General features: G+C 35.0%; 1 protein-coding gene and 1 pseudogene across 3 annotated transcripts in view; one reads left to right on the top strand and one right to left on the bottom strand.

Annotated features, from left to right (window-relative positions):
• The window catches only part of LOC137630905 (uncharacterized), a 9,274-nt pseudogene extending 3,529 nt beyond the window's left edge, over positions 1-5,745 (top strand).
• Positions 1-23,152, bottom strand: part of LOC137631224 (uncharacterized) — a 1,049,210-nt gene that overhangs the window by 14,938 nt on the left and 1,011,120 nt on the right. The gene's annotated exons all lie outside the window — the stretch shown is intronic.

Genomic DNA, 23,152 nt, shown 5'->3' with positions numbered 1-23,152 from the left:
TCCAATTGAACTTCATCAAGGCAAGTTTTCATCTGAATTTTTCTCCTTTTTATTTTTATTTTTTTCAAGTATTCCTTTTAAAGGAGCTTATGAATAGCAGAGGCAAGGACCAGTGACATTGCCCTATCGAGCAGGACAATGCCCTGGAGACTGACCCTATATAAACATGATCAGCGCCCAAGCCCCCTCTCCACCCAAGCTAGAACCAATGAGGGCCAGGCAATGGCTGCTGATGACTTGGCAGATAGACCTGTAGGCTCCCCCAAACCGGCCATCCTTAGCTCATAAGGATGGTGAGGTTGCAGCGACCAAAGGAACTAACGAGTTTGAGCGGGACTCGAACCCCAGTCTGGCGTTCACCAGTCATGGACGTTACCACATCGGCCACCACAACAGTTTTGTAGTAGTTGTTCGTCTTTATCCCAAAGTTGAATATTCTCTCTCTATCGTTTTCTTATTCCTTGTTTTTCTCTAACCCTTAAAGTTGGTATTTTTTTTCTCATTTGAAGATTAGCCAAAACTCTTCCCGTTTCCTTCTTATTGAACTTTGTCTTACTTTCCTTATTATTTTTCCCCCTTAGAGATTGCATTGCAAAAGGGTATTTCTGTAGTTACCCCATCCCTCATGGTATTTATTCTCATAAAATTGAGTGACTGGAAATAAAGTTACTCATGTTAGCCTTAACAATATCAATTTCCTAATAGGACATAAGGTTGTTCATTTAAAAGCCGCATGCAATATTTTTCCCTCATGAGAAAAATGCCTAAGATTTTATTTTATTCTTCAGGAGAAGAGGCCTAAGATTTTTGTCACTCAAAACGTTGCAATATGAACACTATAGCTCGTATAATAAACACACACTCTCTCTCTCTCTCTCTCTCTCTCTCTCTCTCTCTCTCTCTCTCTCTCTCTCTCTCTCTCTCTCTCTCTCTCTCCACACATGATAACACAAGCAGCATCGTAACACCAATTATTTGTCTAATACTCAGCTGCCCAACAGCAAATGTTGATTGTGCAGGTGAATATTAAAAACTAATTTTAAATAGAAAATTATATTTTCACGTTCCGCTCCTCCGCAGGTGTTGTATGTGTGCGAGGGCATGAGTGGAAGCGTGGGAGAGGCAATGGCTGCTGCCCGCGACAGGGCCACCCGTTATCAGAGCGTACAGCAGGATTTCGCCCTTGGCCTTCCCCATCAGGTGCGAAGACCCGATGGAGAGGAGAGGAGACATTGCACTATACCCAACATGAAGCCCTACGCTGCTACCCTCGGATTCGCAGGTAAGTCTCTCTCTCTCTCTCTCTCTCTCTCTCTCTCTCTCTCTCTCTCTCTCTCTCTCTCATATTAGGGTGGAGGTTGTTTAATTTTTTGTCTTGTAATGTCTGTTGTTGTTTTTTCTTTTATTTGGTTGGTGATATTTTTAACATATATATATATATATATATATATATATATATATATATATATATATATATATATATATATATATATATACTGATTTACTAAAAAGAAATGTATATTTTTTATTAGAAATGTCTTTTTATGTAGATAATGAATGATTTGATATATCATAATGTTTATAAACGCAAGCAAATTTTTGTTTGATATTCACCACACAGCCATCCATGCCAAGTATATACAGTATACAGTATTTGTGTTCTAGTAACAACCAAGAGAATTCCATCGGCAAAAGCCATTTACTGTGATACGTCTTTTCAGGAGGCAGAAACAACTCGCGAGTACATCAAGCCACCCCCTAATAAAACGCTTTTTGATGTACCTCCTCGATCGTATTCAATGGGAATGCTAAATCGGGATTGGGACGTGGTGTCAAGTGGAATGCATCCTCATCAACAGCATCACCATAATCATTATTCAGCACCGTTGGATCCAGCCGGATCGGCAGCTTCATCCTCGTCGTCGTCGCCGTCTTCATCTTGGCCTAGTTGGGGTAGTGGTGATGAATCAAGCAGGGGATCGCCTAGAAGGGTGCGTAAGACCCTGGGATTCGGACAGAAGGGGTCTCCGAGCCTATTATCCAATTGTATCGCTCCATTCACCTCACCAAAGAATGAGAGAGCGCCCCAGTCCCCTCAGGATGGGGGTCGGAGGGCAAATCGACATCAGGGAGTGTTGAATTCTGGTACCCTTATGTCTTCTCAAGACCAATATTGCCCCGGAGGCAGTACGTGGTCGGATATTACCACAGTGTCAGTGCCATGTGGATCTTCTCACAGTCCCAATTACCCTAGTGGGTCAGGGGCATCCCAGGGAACACTTGGTAGTGGTATGGGGGTGCAAGGGGACCCACCACATCTGTACGAACAATCCTCTCAGTCAGGCTGCAGCGCGCCTGCGGACCATGAGCTTCCGCCATTATATAGTGAGGTGATAGAAAATCCCACCGTATGTAGAAGTGTTAGTAGACCTTCAGAACAAAGGACAAACAGTGGGAAAATATGACCACCAAGGCGTTTACTTAGTCTTTCAAACATACTTTATATCACTTAAGATATACTTGTTGTAATGAAAGTTGTTATATCCCCTGGGATGTGATAAGTGACACATGATACAGTGCTAAAGCCAGCAGGTGTCTTGGTGCTCAGTAATATTGGGCCAATGCTCAGGCTTTCACCTGTGCATTGTCAGCTGCCAGCATGTATGCGTACAGGGTTGTGTCATGATGGTCAGATAATGTCTGCTGTGATACATTTCCTGTACATACAAGAGAGGCAAGCAGCATGCACCAGGAATCTCCTTCGCCAGATGAGACTGGTGCATGTAAGAGGCAGGAAGCATGCATTCTGGACCTGCCGAATGGGGCCGATGCATGCAAGGACCATAGCAGTTGGGACCAGCCGCTCTCGTGGTGGTGGATGATGATGATGATGAAGGATTCACCAGTGCCTGGGGTCCCAAGGACCAGTGCCACATTGGCTGAGCAGCAGGACAGAATTTTCCTCTCTTTTGTTGAATAGAAATTGTGCTCTGCTGACAGCTGGTGTGGTCCATACAGTGTATTGTTGAGTGGTGCAGCAGCATTTCCAGGGCCAAGTCCCATATGTGATAGGCCTTCTCTCTCTATCTTTCTCTCCCACTTTTTATCTCTCTCTATCTCTATCTTTCTTTCTCTTCTCTCCCTCTTTCTCTTCTCTCTCCCTCTCTCCCTCTCTTTCTCTTTCTCTATGTCACTTTCTATATCTCATTAGACAAGTGATGGAGTGTGGTGCAGGGCGGTGGCGATGGCTGAGGGAGTGTGGCTGGGCATCCTGTAGATGATGATAAGTGAGGCAGACCAGAGACTCAGGGAACACTGCAAAATATAGCTTTTTATTACTCCTTAATTATAAATATATAAAAATTGTGATTTCATATTGTGTAATGATTAAACTTAGTAGGTTCCCTGTGACTGGATGGGAGCAAAACTGGTCAATGAAGGTGTGATGGGGAAGGTGTGTCATGGGCCTCGGAGGTGGAATCACTCGCCATTGAATCCAACAGTTTGAGACAATTGACACGAGTACCCTTCACCCACTATCAACCTTGCCTTTTAAAAAGTGCACACTCACACACACACATACACACACACCCACACACACAGGAATACATAATTTTTCACATGAACTCATATTACAGGTGTGTGCATATCTCCAGGCTTGGCTGGTCCCCATGTGGAGTATAGTATTGTAGGTAACACTCACTGTTATTCCACTGCCAGGTATATTTTAGGTTTTGTAAGACTTCCTGTAACTTATTGTTCTGCCATGTTGGCAGGTGATAATCCTTCCACCCTAGCTGCTAAGCAGTCATTTTGCAAGAATGCATCAGACATGGTATGTATGTATGGGCTGAGAGTGCAGTGTGATTGGCAATTGTTAAAAAATGAAACTGTGGTAAACTGTTCAAATCCTTAAGTACAGTGAGCCCAGCCACGCTGCTCATGGATTAAAATATAACTCCTTCAGTTTTGTCGCTCTTTTCTTGGGATGTAAATCATCCACATGCTTTTTTACCAACTGTTTTTATTTTTTCTTTAATCATTCTGACCAAATCTGGTTTTTGTATTCATCACTCCATTCTTAATCATTCTGTTCATTACTTGTAGCAGTCATCTGAAATTATTAGGATTTGAAGTAATGATAGACTTTACACCATTTTTATTGTGAAATTGGTATGATTAAGATATATTACTAAATTCTATAATATTTTACAGGCTTTGAGATACTGATTAAAGATACCCAACTGTGAAGTACCTGGTTTCTTAGTCATGTACGTCAATTAATCAAATTATTCTTTTGTAAATAAATATTAGAACTTATATTCAAGCAAATGTAAGAATTTGTACTCTAAAGCAAACCATTTTTTTCAACCTCTGTTTCACTTAACAGAAGTCTGTGCAGTACTACTCAAAATGTTGAATCAGAAAGACCTTGATTTCCATGTTTTGAAAAACTATTATTTAGTAAGCATTGTCATTCACTCTTTCTCATTAACCATCTACCTAAAGTTTTACTTGTGCATTCTGTTTTTGCCATGGCTTTATTATTTTCCACCTGTCAGTCATTATTTTTTTTCTCGAAAACTAACCTACTTATAGTTTACTGATGTAAAGTATGGAACTGAGGTTATAAGAGGTCTTAAAATTTCTTCACAAACAAAGAAGTGTTTAGGAAAATAGTAATATGAAGGAAAATTTAATCATCAAGGTACTGGAAATAAAAAGCATTTAAAACTGTAAAGAATGAGGAAACTGTATGCAGTTCTAAATCAAGGTGTTGTCGATGACAACTGTTCTGTCACAAACTGTCAATAAGCACTAGAGAATCTGTGATGTTGACTAAGGAAGTGAGTCCCCCGCATGGCATTGGATGTTTGGAATGTGTGCATTTGAGCCCAGGTCAAATGTAGAGAATGTCATATTTTTACCTTTTTATGTGAGACTTCTTCATGGTGCTATAGGTATTTTATGAGGGAATAATTTATGCTATGAGCTTCCAAGGCAGTGCAGTGGAAAATACAAGTTGAAAGTAACTGATGAAAATAACACGGATAAGGTTTAAAAATCCATCTCAGGTTTATCAATTAGTTTATCATTGGTTATTTGGTTTGTTACACTACCAGTTCGTTTGGATGAGTTCGTGTCAAATCAATGTTAAGTATCACATAATAATTGTATTTTACAATTCTTTTTATTTACCAAGTAATTTTCACTTATTTTAAAAATTTTATTTCATGTATAGAGTTTACATAATTTTTTCCAATATTTTACCATAAAATGCTGTCGTAGTTTTCTATAAGATGCTGGAAATCTGGCCTTTTTCTTTCTTCAGTTACTGTACTGTATTGTGTTTTGTATGTAATATTACCATGAGGGGCAGTTATCCTTACTGATGCTGTATTTTGTTATACTTTCACCTATATTTTTTACTAGATATATATTTCATTAGTATTAGATTTCAGGGTATACTGTTATTTTATAAAGACAATTCAGATGATTAAATTGTAATGTACTTAATTACTGAAAGATATTGGTCAAGATAGTGATTGGTTGCCATATTTCATTTGAATGTTCAAATCCATGTTTTATAGAAAGCAAAACATTTTGATTTTTTTCATAGATTATGATAAAGATATGCCATATATATCTTTCTACAGAATCTCATCAACATGTCACGAACTTAAAATAACTGAATCCTGTCAATTTGATTGTTTCTGTCAAGACTATATTCACAGGAAACAATTACACATGCATATATATATATATATATATATATATATATATATATATATATATATATATATGCGTGTGTATATATATATATATATATATATATATATATATATATATACATACATATATATATATATATATATATATATATATATATATATATATATATATATATATATATATATATATATTTGAGTTGTTCCAACCCTTTTGTAGTATCTGCAGAAAAGGAAACAAAAGGTCTATCCTGAAGTACAGTACAGTGGTATAGTGCTGGGTTGGTATTTAACAGTCCTAAGTTGTAATCCCCATGCTGTGCTTACCTTTAAACTGGATATAACAGTGCCACCTCATTGTGGGTACAATTCCCTTACCCTCCCATAAAGATAGGTGTATCCTTAGGATCCCTCCCATAAAGATAGGATGGATTATATCAGCTTAAAATGAATTGATTTCACTACAGTATAGATTTGGGATCTCAGCATTCAAGGAAGGATGAACTACCTCTAGTGATAATGTATTATAGAATCCTTTACTTGTGCTCTTGTGTCTTTGGGATAACCACATATTTTTTTTTTATTTTTCATTTATATATGTTGTTGTTATTAAGCATTCAAAGGCTAGCTAGTCTCCCCTCAGGGTCACCCAATTAATTGATGGCAAAGTCACATTGGATGTAGCATTACAGGTAATCTAATTACATTCTTCTCTATATTGTGAAATATGACCCATTGCAAAGTCCTGCTTATTCATGTGGTACTCCGTACGTACCTCTCGGTCTTTCCTCTCGGCTTCAACAGTGTAGAAAAATAATTGCAATGTATATTTCCATTCAGTTACTGTAGATGTTTATCATATGAAGGATACATTGATAGAGGTTAAACTTTTTTTTTTATCATAGTCCAAGTACTGATATTAGAAAACCTGTGACACACCATTATTAGAAACAAACTTTTAAGATATTGGGTGATGAAATCAGCATAAATTGGCACCATAGTCGTTTTACCATATTGCTTTATACTTGCCTATTCTCCCACTAGTGGTTTTAAAGTCTTGTAGGAGGCTTTAACCTTTCAAGTTTTATCACAATGAGTTTTGATTTAATTATAGCAATTTGCAAAATTTCAGTCATTTGAATACCACATTTTTAGGTACCGGTTTTAACTTCCTCAATTCATCTGGCGTTTTATCCAATTTTGATTGATAGGTAAAACAACATTTTGGATTGTACTACTCCAGGGTATTTTAATTCAATTAGGATTAGTTGTACAGTGTTTCATAGCATTGCCATCTATGATGCTGTAATGTACTGTACAAACAGTTTTTCCTCAATTTTTCTATCTGTCAAATCTGTCCTTAATCACTTAAATTTCTCTTTGTAACAAGACAGATAACCAATATCATCTTCTCTTGCTTTCCATTCAGGGCGCTTAACATCAAAGCCGTTTATCTTTGAATATTCAGTACTATGTCTTCTTATGATAGTACAGTACTCTACTGTACTGCATCATCTTGTTTATAGCTATCTTTGTTCATTGCATGGATAACTCAAAGTATTTTGGTTTGCATTCTTCATCATTGTATTTATTAACTTCTTTTGGCTATTGGAAATTATAATTGCTTAGCAATCAGCAATGGCTTAAGAGATCCTCTCAAAATTGGTATACTGTATATAGTTTTTTTTTTAATTTAATATTTAGTCATTTTCGTTTCTTCATTATGCAAAACTGAAATTATTTTCTCAATATGTACTCTATCAATCCATGATACTGTACTATTATCATTATTCAGCTGATTCATCCTTGATTTACCAGGTGAACATTTCTCTCTTAGGACATGATTGATATGCAGAACATAAGGGTATTGATGATGATTATTGAATTTCATCTAATAAGTTTGATTTAAAACATTCCAAGTATACGTAAATCTTCACCCAGGGATGTTAACCAAATAATATGAAGCAAAAATGTATGTCTGGTTTCACTGTCTTTTGCATTTTATAAACTACATCCGTACACAGGATTTTTCCAACGCACATGTACGTTTCCTCTTGCAAAATAACTCGAAGGACACGGAAAACATTATTGGTCGAGATGTTATTGACAATAACCGTGTTGTTTCATTTTCGGAATTCAAGCCAAACTTGCACGAGACCAAAGAGAGTGGTGAGAACTCATTTCGCAGCTAACCCAGTCAAAAGAAAGGTCAACAAAAAGAACATTAATGATGAGGATAAGAGTAAAAATATATAATTTCTAATCTGTTGTGCAGAAACTGGGAAACATGAATATCTTTCAAACTGTGGATACCTATCAGTGATAAAGCATTACTCTTCTTGGGATATGGAAAAGCAAATGAAAGGTAGCTGCTCTGGAATTGAGAATATCTTTGTATGGTGACTCCTCTCAGAAATATCTGCTCATTTTACCTTTTTTGGTGTACTGTAACTTGCTTAAATACATTTATTATTATTATTATTACTAGCCAAGCTACAACCCTAGGTGGAAAAGCAGGATGCTAAAAGCCCAAGGGCTCCATTTGTTTTGTATTCATGATAGCTAGAAAACCCCTGCAATTTATGACAACCCATTTTTGTTGTCTGTGATGATAGAAAATCTCTTCTTTGAAAAGTAAAAATATATGCATTAAAGGTCACCAACTGAATCTTATCAACCATTCTGAAAATGAGCAATGATTATGGCCAATTTTTTTTTTTTTTCTAGCTGTTGATTTTGGCCCATTTTTATTTTTTAGCTGATCTAAATTATAAAACTCATGAATGGACTACATAGCTTCCACCATACACTTGAAGCACAGTATTGTGCATACAGTAATGATACCCTCAATAACATCTGTGTATGAAGCAGTTTTGATGAGAATTGGGTACACTGACTTCCATATTGTGGGTCAAACACAACCAGCCACATTCAAAGTGATGTCATCACTGTATATAATTATGTTTAAACTTCAGTAAAACATGGGTGACATTTTAAAGGAAACTGAGTCATCAAAAAGCTGTGGGTAAATAGAGCATTTTTCAAGCTATCATTCATCCTCTCCTTCCCTAAGGCTGTGAATGATTAGTTGTTATGAAACAGTGTGAGACAGTCATTAGACAAACTCTTAAAGGACAACATATGAAGTCAATTCTTTTTTAATTAGAAATTTTACTAAGCTTTTTTTGTTCAGTACCAGCCAAACTCTGTTGAGTCCCTTGTCAGGCTGGGAGGAACGTAGAGAGGAAAGGTCCCCTTTTTTTCATTTTGATGCCGGCTACCCACCAAAATTTGGGGAAGTGCCTTGGTATATGTATGTATTGTACAATATGAAATGTGAATTTTGACAAGAAATGAAAAGTAGAATCCCTAAGATTGCACTATGGGTAAGGGTAGATTCAGTTCATTTTCACTAGAGAAAATAAAGAGCTATATGATGAATAATTTGGAAAACACTCCATTACCTATCCTATTATAGAAAGAACTTGGTTAGAAGTGAAGTCAAATATTTGGGAACTATTCTGTTGACTTTTGAATACTGCGTATTCTATTTCTGAATGAAAGATTGAGAAGGCCTGAGCTTTAACAAAGGCCCTTTGCGTCAATAGGCGTAGGAGGAAATGATGATGAGCTTCAACAGGGATGGGACATTAATAAGAATACAATATTGTAAAAGTAACAGATACGGATGATGGAAATCAATATAATTTTCTCTAAAACTTTACTCTGCTTTTAAAGTTTGCAATCTTAGGATAGATACATCACAAAATGAGACCTGAAGGGTATTCTGTACTGCAGTTGAGCATGGATTCAATAATTATAAAACACTATACTGACGGTAGATCAAAAAGTTTTTATTGTCCAATATATAAAAGAAATGAACCAGCAGTTCATTGAGGAAATTAACATAATACTGATGTTTGATAAAATTAAAAGATAAACACTTAATACAAAGTTATATTCTAGTACTGTACTGTGCTTGAACCATGTGGCCTGAAAACTTAAAATAAATCTATGAGATAGATGATCGGAAATTTTGTCGTTCGTCATTCTAGGTTTCTCCCTCCCATACCACAAGTTATGAAGGTTATGGTTTGGGATATTTGTTATCGAGTTATATATATATATATATATATATATATATATATATATATATATATATATATATATATGTGTGTGTATATATATATATATATATATATATATATATATATATATATATATATATATATATATATATATATGTATATATATATATATATATATATATGTATATATATATATATATATATATATAATATATATATATATTTCATTCAAGGTCTACGGTACATGCTTTTCTTCAAGTAATCTTGATTTTTGGGTTAGGTTACCTGACAGCTAGTTCTTTGAACACTGAAATGAGTCACCGATAGTATTGCTTTGCCATCTCATTTATTACAAGAGATCTAGTCTTACAGTTGTCAACTTTTGTTCATATTTATTTAAGGTATTTTCCAAGGATAGAGCACAGAAGACTTCTCGCTTTGATTCATTCTTCCTTCACATGTACATACGCTGATTTTTAGCTGTGTATATCTTGGTTCTTTATTACGAACTGCTAATAAAGCAAGAGTGCTCTTCACAGTGGAAGTCATTCTCTTTTGCTGAAATTAATGAAAGGACTGCATTGATGGCCATGTGTATAGCTAAAATAGACTATGCTTGACTGGTTTCAATTCATGCAAAGCTGTTGAATCTTCATAATCAAGTTAGTTTCTCATATTTGAATGAATCATCTGAGCAATGGCTGCCTTTTACAATCATATGTTAGTATCTGAACATTCACACTTACCGTGTTACTTTGTGCTTTGAAGATGGATTATAAGATGGTGGTGATGATCCTTTATAAATATCAGTGTGTGATATTTACCCATTATTACCCATAGGACTATAGCACATATTGACAAAACTAGATTTATTTTCCTGAGATAGGTGGACAAGTGATTTCCTATTTATTTTGGCCTTCAGGAGAAAATAATTTTTCTCTATTTTGTACTGCTTTACAAAATGCCATAAAACGATGCTTCTTTTGTTCAGTAACATTTTGTTTTGTACAGTGAAATATCATACAGTGGTGCTTGAATAGTAGCAAATAGCTAATGACCACAGAATGCTTAGCATATGCCAAAATAGCATTCTTGTGTACTTAACTGTCATAATATTTAGAATTCTTATTAGAGTAACTTTTGCAACCCATTTTTGATAGTTGAATACTGGGTCTTTATGATGAATCAAGAGTCTTGATATAAGCTGTAATTTTAAATTCCATCTGTGATGGCTGAGGGTTAAGGTTTTTCCCTAGAAATGGATATGTTAAAACAAGGTAAAAGTTTAATTTGTTCCTGCTATTAAGCACTGCTCATTCCCTCATGGAAGGTTTTCAGTGTTGCCAGACTTAGCAACAAATAACCTTATGCAGTGTATACCAATGAAAATGTTGATGAGACTTGTCACTTTTAGTGTAATGCTCTTGTATCATTTAACCCTGTTGTTGCTTATATGACAGTGCTGAAATATTTTCTGTTTTGTTTTTGAAATGCAAATTCATGTTTGATTTTAGAATGAATTACACTTGAACATTTTCAAAAAGTAAATTTTCAAATTGTGTTCCCTAGGAAATGTTTCTAGGCATCAAAAGGGTTAGGTAAGCACGATTGTGACTTGGTATGAGCTGTGATTAGACGTTATAACATATTTGCAAGGAATATTGTAGAGTTGTGAAATCCTGAATTTAAAGCAAGCTGAACAGAAAATAGCTCCTGTCACCGCTATTTTTTGGCCCTATACTGGCACCACTGTTTGTATGTATGGAAATATTCGATATTTTTATATCAGTATGTTGCTTTTAGTTTTGTAGTCATGGTGAAGGAAAATTCTTCTTAACTGATTTGTGACATGTAAAGGAAGCATTGTTAAGGTGATAATGAAAGAATACTGTATAGCTCATGAACTGTCTTGATAATGGAGTAATTAAGACACCATTCTGGCAGGAAAGTGTCTCATTATTTATGTAAAGTGAAATTGGTTTGTGAAAAACTTGAAGAAAATAATTATTTTTTGAAATATGCTGTTTCCTATGATTTCATCATCCTTCCAAAATGTTCCTCTAGTCAAAAGGATTTTTCATTTGGTGAGCAACCAAGCTCTTATACTTTGATTTCTGGTCATTATGCTGCCAGATTGGTGAATGATAATGCCTGAAGAACACTACTTGTCAATAGGAGATTATCACATTTTATGTTCAATGTCCCATTACTTGGCTGAGTTAATATTGATCCCTTGTGATAAGTACAATCATTCCTATACTAAAATGTGAGAAATACTTACATTATTAGTTGAAAACCATCTGGTAATGGAAAGTTCTCTATCCAAAGCAAAATGATTCTTAGGCAACAGTTCAATACCTGATCAGATCATTACTCTGTTACATAGGATTTTCTTTCAGTCCTGTGACTGCAACTAGTTTTAAAATGTCCTTCCTTAATAATCTGAAACACTGACCTGTAACTCCTTCATGTGAAGTACCAGAATTGACGAGCAAAGGAAGATTCGTGAACAGGATTTCCTTTCCCGTTGGTGACCTCTAATGCTGGTGTCATGCCAGGCACTTCCACAATTTAGAATCCTGCCTTCATTTCAAGCTTGGCAGCTTGTGAATAGGTTATTTCCTTAGATTGCATAGAACATTTAGATGAACTGTATTTTCTTCTTTCCAAATCAAAGTTTATTTATATTGATAGGTTGATTTGTAGAGCGCTGTAAGACCCTTATACATTTGTGATTTATTGTAGTGTTTATTTTTTTATAGATTTTACTCTTCAACTTGGATAAGTGCATTTTTGCATTGTTGATAACAGTTTACATTTTCGTTTCCAAGAGACAAGTTTCGAAAATCTTTTATAAACCTAATTTATGATGCCGATAAATTTCTTCTATTGCCTTGCCCAAAATCGTCATGGTATTTTCATGGTGTAGTTTCTCATTTAATGCATTAACATTCCATTAGTTTTTCATATTGATTGTCAAGGAAATGGTTACAGCTAGGAATTCCCTATAGACTGACCTTCTAACCCACCACTAACCACTGCCATAACAATTACTGAATAGCATCTGAAGCACATAGATTTCCTGGTGCACCCAAGAGAATTAACTTCATGTATGTAATTTTCTCATACCTGTGGGCATCAGAATTAGGAAAAACATCTCATTATTACACAATTGCTTCTTGAATGTAATATACTGTACAGTACTTTGTTTTTTTCCAGTTAATTTACAGAAAATGGGATGAGGTTCGGTAACAAACTTTAAAATATGTTCAGTTGTTTTACAAGAGCTATTTTGTTAAACGCAATAACAAAGCCAGGTATTCAATGCTGATGAAAGAAAAATTACCTCAAATTTTGAACTTTGCCAAAAGCTGTCACTAGAGTCCATAGTTTTGTAAAAATGTTGATTCCTTACCTTTTTTATCCATAAGGGTTTTCTTCTCCCAGCAAGAGTGAATTATGATAGAAATGTCTGGTCCAAGTTCATGTGAATTGTATTTATGAAAAAAAAAATTTGAGGGTGAAGTCTTTGTTCTTTGAAAGGTTATATGCAAAAGGTAAATTTACCATAGACTGATTTCAATCAAGTTGCTGTGACTGATTTGCTTCATACAATTTAAAATGGGTTGCTGAAATTAAAAATAAATTGGTTTCACCTGATTTGAAACATTTTGATTTAATAGACGGGTTTTGTCTAATATAGAACAGTTTGTTGTAATAGGCTTCTTTCATTTTAATTAAAACAGATAACTGACAAAAGATTGGTTTATTGTGCTGTAATTCAAAATAGTTTTCTGTGATAGACCAGTTTTGCCTGAATTATAATAGACTCATCTCACTTGATTTAAAACAAAATTTCTGAAATAGACTTTTCCTTTAATCTCAAACAAGTTTCCCATTAAGCTATGTTTGTTCAAAGCCCTTCTTGGTAATATTGTATCGCTTCTCTTCCAGATACTGCCAAGATCTGTAACACTGACCTCATCATATAGTGCCCCTCCCATTCCACCCCTCCTCTCTTCTCCCAAGAGTTCACTTCCTACATTTTATAACTGGTCAGATTCGGGACTCCACAGGAATGCGAGACATTCCCAAGTTGCACGATATTTTAATGATACAGTACTCGAAAAGTTAGGTAGGCCTTCAGCAGGTAGGAGGTAGGCTTCTAATATTTTTACTAGAGCTCTAAAATCTTTCTCCTCTGTTTTACCCATTTTACAAATGAGTATAATGCATGCAACAGTGAAAAATAAATTTTTGGTAATTCTGTTATATTTCTCAAGTACGATCAAATTCAGTTTTGTTCATAGAAATCGAAGAGGCAAGTAACTAAGGGTTGCATCTCTCATCTCATTCTGCTCCCTCCCTCTATTCCTTTTTTCATTTGTATATTTGGTTTATGTAGCATTAAAGAAACTTAATAACATCAGAAACTGGCTATCTTGATTCCAGACTTCCCTTGCACAGCTGCTCTGTTTCTTTGTTGCAGATTAGTTCTTTCAAAATTTGTATAATGATGATGTCTCTGTGAGTAAGAAAGTGTTTATTTTATTTTACACTACTAAGACTTAAAAACCTTAACAATTTAGTTAGGGTTAATGTTCAAGGTACAGTATATCGCAAGTGGTAGAGTACTGGGCTCACATCCAAAGTTCATGGATTGGTCCTTACCTGCTGCCCTCCACCAGTTGATCCAGCTTTGACTGAGTACTAGTGTTAGCTTAGGCCAAGATTAAGGACATGAGAGACTACTAAGGACCGAGAGAATTTATCCCTGAGATGCCACTCGCTTCCAAGGAGGAAAAGGCATGTGATGAAGAAGAGGAAGGACATATAGAGGTCTTATCTAATTGTCTATTCCAAGGCTCAGATCAGAAATATAGTCTCAATTTTTAGATTTTTTGTTGGTTCCTTGATCTAACTGTCTTATCCCATGAGCCATTCAATAATCCTTTATACATTCCAACATTTGACATACGTACGCTTGGTCATTCACTGTCTTGGTTCTCAGGCTCATTGTGACATTAATGCTCACACTAGAGGGTGAAACATGCTAACTGAAACCTTATGTTAATACTTGGATCCTTTATCCACTTGTGCAGATTCTAGTTTCCAGGTAGATTTCGTTTAGCTCTTCCAAAAACAAATTGTGATTGCAAGAGTTTGTACTGTTACTTCACTATTAGCTGTGTATGTGTTCACATCATTTTTAGTTCCTCCATTCATGAAATTCAAAACACCTTGTCCAGTATTAGCTCTGTAAAGTTTACCTCAAGAGACATCTATTGCATGCAGAGCAAACTCCTTGTGAATGTCTTAAGTCTGGTGAGGTCAATTGTTGACAGCTTTTTTATACAAATTCTTCCTACCTCTGTCAAGATTGATTGCCTGGCCTCTGATGACTAGCTTCTCGACAATAGACATTGATTTGTTTAAGGCTAACTTGCATTGTGAGTTTGTAACACCAATCGGCATTGGTGCTGATCGTGATTAAAGTAGGGACAGTTATGGCAATTCTTGCTAGACATGAATAGTATTGATGTTCTTGTTCCACTTGTTTTTTCAAGAATTAAGGGAAGTTCCAAGATAGAAAAAAAGTTTTACTAAGGTCAAACTTGATCTGTTGAGTGCTCAGGGGAGCAAGGGCTTGTGCTGGCACAAGACCAGCTTGATCTCCAATTGACCTGAAACAATTGCTGATATGTACAAAAATTATTGACTGAATAACACAGTATCTCCAAACAAGAGAGAAATAAGCCAGAATTTGCCAAGGATATATTTGATATCAATAAGCTAATTTTAAAAAATGAACTATGCACAGTTGATATTAAAAACACTGCAATCGTTGTAGCACCTCTCTCATTCTGCCTGCTGCATATTGTTAGATAATGCACTTACGTTCATAACAGAGTGTTTTATCTCAAATTCCTGTAGGATTTCTCAAAAGAATATTGAAGAATTGCACTACACACTTTGAATCACTCAATGTGATTGAGGTATTGTGCTATTGTTGCTTGTATTCTTATATCTTAAGTTGTTTCCCAGTTACTACAGTCTAAGTGTCGCAAGTTTTTTAACTGCCACATCATCTACAAGTTCTTCAGGGTGTGGTAATGCAGCTTAGACATTAATTCTTAAACTTTTTCTTTTCTACTATGCTTCAAAAATCCATTTGTTTATTTACATAGTCACCATCCCCTTTATTTTGAGCAGTTCATTTCATCTCAGTGTGCTACCCCTACTCTGCAACACAAATGATTGGGAGAAAATTAGCCAGGGCCAAAGCCTCTGGAGACAAGGGATCCAGAGAGGGCTCTGGCATTGGTGAAAGAAGTTAGGAAGTGCAAGAAAAATGTCTGTGTAAGATGGCACAAGTTGCGTGTACACCATAAGCATTCGTGATCATTGGAGCCACAGTAGTAGGAGTGGTATTAAATCACCAGCTTTGAGAAAGGGTGCGTTGGATTTTCTTCCCTTTTAGCCCCTTAATTGAATCATTTTCCAGATTCAAGTATGCACATTTTTATTACATTTCATTTCTTGCTGTGCTTTATGCTTTGTCCAAATCTCCACATGGTTGCAAAACTGTAGTACTAATGAGATGTTTACATATCCGTATTTATTTTTCTTTCTGGTATCATTTTGTAGGAACCTCTGTCCTCCACTTGTCATAATTTATAAGTTAGGTATATTTCCTTCCTCTGGGGGGGACTACGGGTGGGAGTTAAGAGCGGTCATGTATTCAGTTTAGACTTGGCCTAGAACAAGAGTACAGATCCTTTACCCTGTCAGCTAGTCATAAGTGCAGAAAGTGAACCATATGATTAATGTCAGTTTCCAACAATGAATTCTGATAAAATTTGCTACCATTGGGCAATGCTTTACTATATTGTATAAACAAAATGTATAAGTATTAAGTTGCTGTGAATTACCCATTGAAAGAGAAAGAGAGAGAGCACAAAAGTGTTCAAAGCAGAATTTTACTATGTAAGATTTTTTATATCTGGTTAAAGCCTGTTTTGCAAAGGTTTAGTGAAAGTAGGTAGATTTTTCTTTGCTCAAACTTATTCGTAATTTTATTAGAATATTCTATTGGTCACTTTGTTATACAAATACTAGTCGTGCAAGGGCTATTTTTCTATTTGAATGAGTGGGCCAGCTTGAAATAAATGGTAACTAAAAGCCAATACTTCATACATCCGTCCTTTAGCTGTTGACCTGGTTTGCTGAGTGGGATACAATAGCCTAAGTTATCATCTCTATGTCATTCAACATTGTGGAAAGTTCTCTTACTTGACTCCTATGTGATTCAATATCAGTATCTTCAGTTGCTTAAGAAGTTGAGAACTATTTAAAAGTATTACATGATCGAACAATAATTTGATTAAAATCACTAGTGAAGTTGGTTCCTTACGTTACAGTATGTGTTAAGTTGATTTAACTATTTAATTCTTGAAAATAAAAGTCTTATGTCATTGTAGCACCCATTTCCTTCAAGTTATACTTTGCTGGTTGGTTAAGTAAATAGGAAAAAAATATGTAAATGGGATGAATCTTAAATGTATTATTATCAAGATTTATGTTTCAGATACAACCACTTAGTTTTCTTTTTTTCATTGGCGTACAATCGAATGTTCCTTGTCGCGGTTGAAAAAGTGGAAGGGTTCTACTTCTGCAAAGTTTAGCTTAAGGGGGAACATGTAACCCTATGTGAACGTTGATAATAATTCTCAAAGTATTTGAATTTTATTTTTGGCAGAAGTGTTGGTCATCAGTTGACTGCATAGAGGAGGTTGAAATAGGCTGTACAGTACTTAAATTTTGAAATGTGATGGGACATTCTAGGTTTTGGGATATATGAGTTTGGCAACAATTTTAGAAGAAAAAAAAAAACAGTGATTAAATCACCTGATGCTCACTTTACCTCACTAATGTGTGTCAACAGACTAACCAACTAGACTTCATCCATAGCTTCTTCCTTGCCCAATGCATATAAAATAGGCAAACTATAAGTAAAAGATACCTAGAGAGACCATCTCTCCTTGGACATGTACTTCACTTGCCATTACCACTGTATTCCCTGAGCAGTGTGCCATCCACTCTGTATGTTGATATTTAAATTTGACATGGAAATATTACATGCACACGTGTAGATAAAGTCCTATGAAGCTTATTATCATGTAAATGCTCCCACGTCATTGTATCTCAGAGCTTGAATGACTGTTCTCATGTATCCTGTGTTATTTTTATCTCAATGTGGTAGGAGGGACGCAGGATCCACGGAGGGAGGGATTCGGCTCTTAACTAGTGATTCCTTTCAAAGATTCCTTTCAAAGGCTGTGGAATAGCCAAGTAGAAGCAGAATATGTTTTATTCAAGAGGTTAGGCCTTCATATGAATGTCATTCTCTCGCCCTTCTGTAAGAGCCATATGTTTTTGAAGTTTTCCTTAAAGCTGTTATGTAAGTTCTTACATTTTGGGACATTTTGGTAGTATAAATGGAAAAAAAAAAGAAGTCATGGCCCATCATCCCATAGCTTTAACGATAACATATCAATGCAAAGACAGGGGCGAAACACAGTTGTGTGTGTAAAATATGTAGGATGTGCTTTCAGTTTATTTCTCAAGAGGTTTTTGCATAATAACTGTACAGTCCTTGTTCCTTCAGACTCTACTACTTTTAATAAAAAAAATAAAATAAAAAGTGAAACTGCTTGTGGCCTACACAGATAAATTTTGGCAAGCAGCTACAGTATATGACCCTTTTAAATTTTGAAGCATGCCTGAAATAGGAAGCATTAACCTAAAGATCAAAATCTAACTCTCATTTCCCACACAAGGAGAGGAGAGGAAGTGATCATGTGGTGCCAGTGAAGTGTGCAGTGCATCTCGTAGTAAAGTATCTCAGGTTTGTGAGCCAATTTTGTAACTTCAAGTGAAGTAAGTGTTCAAGCAGGAAAGTCCGGCCTACAAGTGCCGTCGCAGCTGGCCCAGTGTAGCAGCAGCAGCAGAAGGGACTTTGTCTATGAGACAGTGGCTTCAGTTCAACTGTTGTCTAGTTGCTCATCCACTGTTCAGCTAAACAACTGAGGTGGCAAGGTTGTCTGTCAACCACTATGTCAGAACACAGTAACAACTCTGCATCAGATCTAAACCAATGCTTCAATAGTGTAGGCTGGTGATTCTTAGCCTCTGAGGGCATGTTTTGTGTCAAGACTTGGTGTGAAGAAGTGAAACAGGAAATAAAGTAAGTGGAAAATAAATATTACACCCATGTTTACCAAGTAGAAATATGTCATGACCTTTTCGGTGAGGGGTTTTGTTAGAAGTCTAACTGTGATGAAGACAACCTAAGCTACAGTACTGTATTTGCAATGTAACAGAGAAGTGCCTCCAATGGATCCTAATGTTTTGTGACAAAAATTTTGAGTTAAGGAGAGATATTGTAAGAATTCACACTTGCTTTATAATGTTTTAAGTCAAATATTTTATATTCCATTTTGGTAAAGCATTTTTTTTATATATAAACTTACTTTATGGTTTTGTAAGGCATCAATGTGTACTGCTCTACGCTGTCAATCACAAGTCCTCAGAGGTAGGTTTCACTAGTGTAGCTAGTTTAGCCCAACCTTTTTTTTTATTTTCAAAACATACAATAGATAAGGTTGAAAAAGACCTGTTTATGGTAAACATTATTTAGGTAAGGTCATAAGCCTTAATTTTGTGATGAATCAGTATATATATATATATATATATATATATATATATATATATATATATATATATACTTCACTGATTGCAGTGTACATATATATACACATGCAGTGCATATAATGTGTATATATATATATACACACTATTTACAGTTTGTCTGTATGATGTGTGTATCTAAATAGATGAATGTGTATACTGTATATTTATATGTATATGCATCATATGTATAGATAAACACACTCATACATATCTTTCTATGACCTTGCTATAAACAAGCTCTTTTTCTGAGGCAAACAATTGCCGATTTCACAATCCAACGAAACACATTAACCCCAGAAATTCTTATAGATGTGAAGCTAATTGTATTTTGCGTTCCTTTTTTTTTTTATTTCAGTTCATTTATTATAGCTGCTGTGATTCTAATTGTCAGTGTGAATTTTATACATTTTCACTTTTATTTACTGGAAGTTTCTGATAATTTCTCGCTCCTGGCATCGTCGACAATTTCGGGGTGGAATTTTAAAAAGTATTTTTGTCATTATATTTGTGTCTATTATATAACCAACCTTTGTATTTATTGCATCTATTCTTTTCTGGGGTTAGTGAGATTCATCAGTGCTATTTCATTTTTTTTTTAAAGAACTGCTCCAAACTGGTTAAACACAGCAGAATTTTGAAGGAGGGATTACTACATTCATTGTAAAGTTGATTTTTTGCAATAATCTGACATTCTCCCTCACAGAATCTGTTGAAACGATGAAAAGAAAAAGTAAAGTGGCCCAAAAATCTCTGTTGCTGCTTGAGTGACTTAAACTAAATTAGGTTATACAGCATGTTCATTGTTAATGGCATTTGTAGCCATTTTTTTTTTTATTCCAAAAAGAGAATGTCATGTGAACACTCAAGCAGTAAGCTGGAGCCCTGCCAAACCTGTCTGTGACCAAGATCACCAGCTGTTATTAGGTCGAGGTTGTTTTTTTTTTCTGTTTTTATTATTTTAAACTTCAAAGGAGTGACGGCTTTGATAAATGTTAATGACAATGGTGATATGATGACTATTGCTAGCTCGAATAATTATTATGGACATGTCAAAAACCAAAGTTACTCTATCAGCCTGTCTCTCTCTCTCTCTCTCTCTCTCTCTCTCTCTCTCTCTCTCTCTCTCTCTCTCTCTCTCTCTCTCTCTCTCTCTCTCTCATCCATACACAGGTACACAAGTAGGTTTTATGTGTATGAGTGAGATTGTGTATATGTTTACTTATATTTTTATATATTGTATGTATATACACACACCCATATGCATATATAGATTCTTTGCAAATATATGGACAAAAGTAAACATTAAATAAACATACGCAAACCTTCATGTTACATAAGGACATATAAGTTATGTATGCAGTCATCTCTTACCATTCGTTCTATTATAAATACATGGGTTATTATTATTATTATTATTATAACTATCCAAGCTACAACCCTAGTTGGAAAAGCAAGATGCTATAAGCCCAGGGGCTCCAACAGGGAAAAATAGCCCAGTGAGGAAAGGAAATAAGGAAATAAATAAATGAAGAGAACAAATTAACAATAAAACATTCTAAAATAAGAAACAACGTCAAAACAGACATGTCATATAATAAACTATCAACAACATCAAAAACAAATATGTCATAAATAAACTATAAAAAGACTATGTCCGCCTGGTCAACAAAAAAGCATTTGCTCCAACTTTGAACTTTTGAAGTTCTACTGATTCAACATTGTTTTTAAAACAAGCGTAAGAATTCTACATATAAAACAACGTTAAAATATATAAAAGGGAAAGAATGGCCACCCAGGATTGTTCGAATAGATTATTTAAAGGATAAACAATCAGATCATAAGTTTCTGTATTCTGAAATCCATGACAGTTACGTTTACAATTGGCCGTGCTGAGTGTGACTAAACATTAGGTAAAGAAACTAGAAAATTATTTGCCGATTTTAACTACACAATATATATATATATATATATATATATATATATATATATATATATATATATATATATATATATATATATATATATATATATATATATATATATATATATATATATATATATATATATATATATATATATATATATATTTAAACACATGCATACACATATACTTGTGTGAATGTAGCATGCATACAGACCACACTACTGAAACAGAAAAATCTTCCATTGTAATCACACTTTTCAAGACTCTCTCTCTCTCTCTCTCTCTCTCTCTCTCTCTCTCTCTCTCTCTCTCTCTCTCTCTCTCTCTCTCTGTTGGAGCTGCTTAGGCAGTGCACCGAAGAACGTTATAATATTATCTGTGATGTCACGGTGTACTTGGCGCATGAAGGGCTCAACAGGCAAAAGGCGACGAGGCAATTTCAAGGGGAAAGGCAACTTGGGAGTTCAGAAGTCAATTCTGAACTCTTTCATATGTGATGTTACTATATAACTGGATAGTTTATTTTCTATACATAATGAAACATTAATTATTGTAAAGTATTTATCTTTATATGTAAATGATTAGTGTCCAATTTAGCACTACGGAATATGATGTGTATTCTGGAATTTTTTTTTAACTTATTACCTGGCAAAGTGAAGTACTTCTGTGAAATGTAATGCCATGTACTATATTAGAATACTGTAGTGTACATCTGGTAGACTTATGTCAGTGCAGCTATCAAATTTCTGGAAAAAGCTTTCTTTTCAGTTCGAGCTGAACTTTGTTTTTCAGTTTAATGAGTAAGCAATTTTAAGATGCAGTGTACTGTAACTGAAAATATTTTAAAATAAAAAGAGTATTAAGAAAATTATATATCAATATTTTCACTCTAAATATGTATATAGAACATACAAGAAAAGGTTAGTATTATTTTATTACCCCAGATATATTTCTGTACTGAATTGGCTATTGCCTATTGTCTTATAGACACTTTTGAAGGGAGTTAATACGAGTGATTTGACACCTAGGCCAATGTGGTCTATTAATATTTCATATGTTTATCAAAGGTTAAGATTATCTCTGTATACTGTAGTATGAAACTGGTATTACCAGGTTTTAAAAATTCCGTTATAATTGTCATATCAGAAGCAACAACAGCCATTAGAACAGTGACCACCCTCCTATTCAAGTCAGACCGCAGCCATTTTAAAATCAGCTAGTTGTACATCCTAAGGCAGTCCTTATTGGTGCAACATAGCACAAATTATCACAAATGTTCACAGCCACATTCCGCTGTACCTGAACAGAATTTAACATTCCACTCAGGCCTAAACAGAATTTAACATTCCACTCAGGCCTAAACAGAATTTAACCTTCAGTGAAGGGTGGAAATTAAAGAAAGATAAATTTTACGAAGTTAGAAAGTTACATAAGCAGCAAGAGACCACTGAGGGTGAGGTCTAAATTATATTCAGCTAAGACCCTTAAATGCTATACAGAGTGTAATGCAAGGCAAACTGCAAGTGGCGCCCCCATCCACTTGCTTATAGTTGGTAGACAGTCTCCAAGCAGCAACAAGCCAAGGCGTTCTTCCAAGTGCTTATTAGTAACTGAAGCTCCGAGAACCACCAAATTAAGAAATCCAATATGATAGAATT

This window comes from Palaemon carinicauda, chromosome 39 (genome assembly GCF_036898095.1).
Source record: "Palaemon carinicauda isolate YSFRI2023 chromosome 39, ASM3689809v2, whole genome shotgun sequence".
NCBI classification, from domain to species: Eukaryota; Metazoa; Arthropoda; class Malacostraca; order Decapoda; family Palaemonidae; genus Palaemon; species Palaemon carinicauda.
This window is presented reverse-complemented; position numbering and strand designations above follow the sequence as displayed.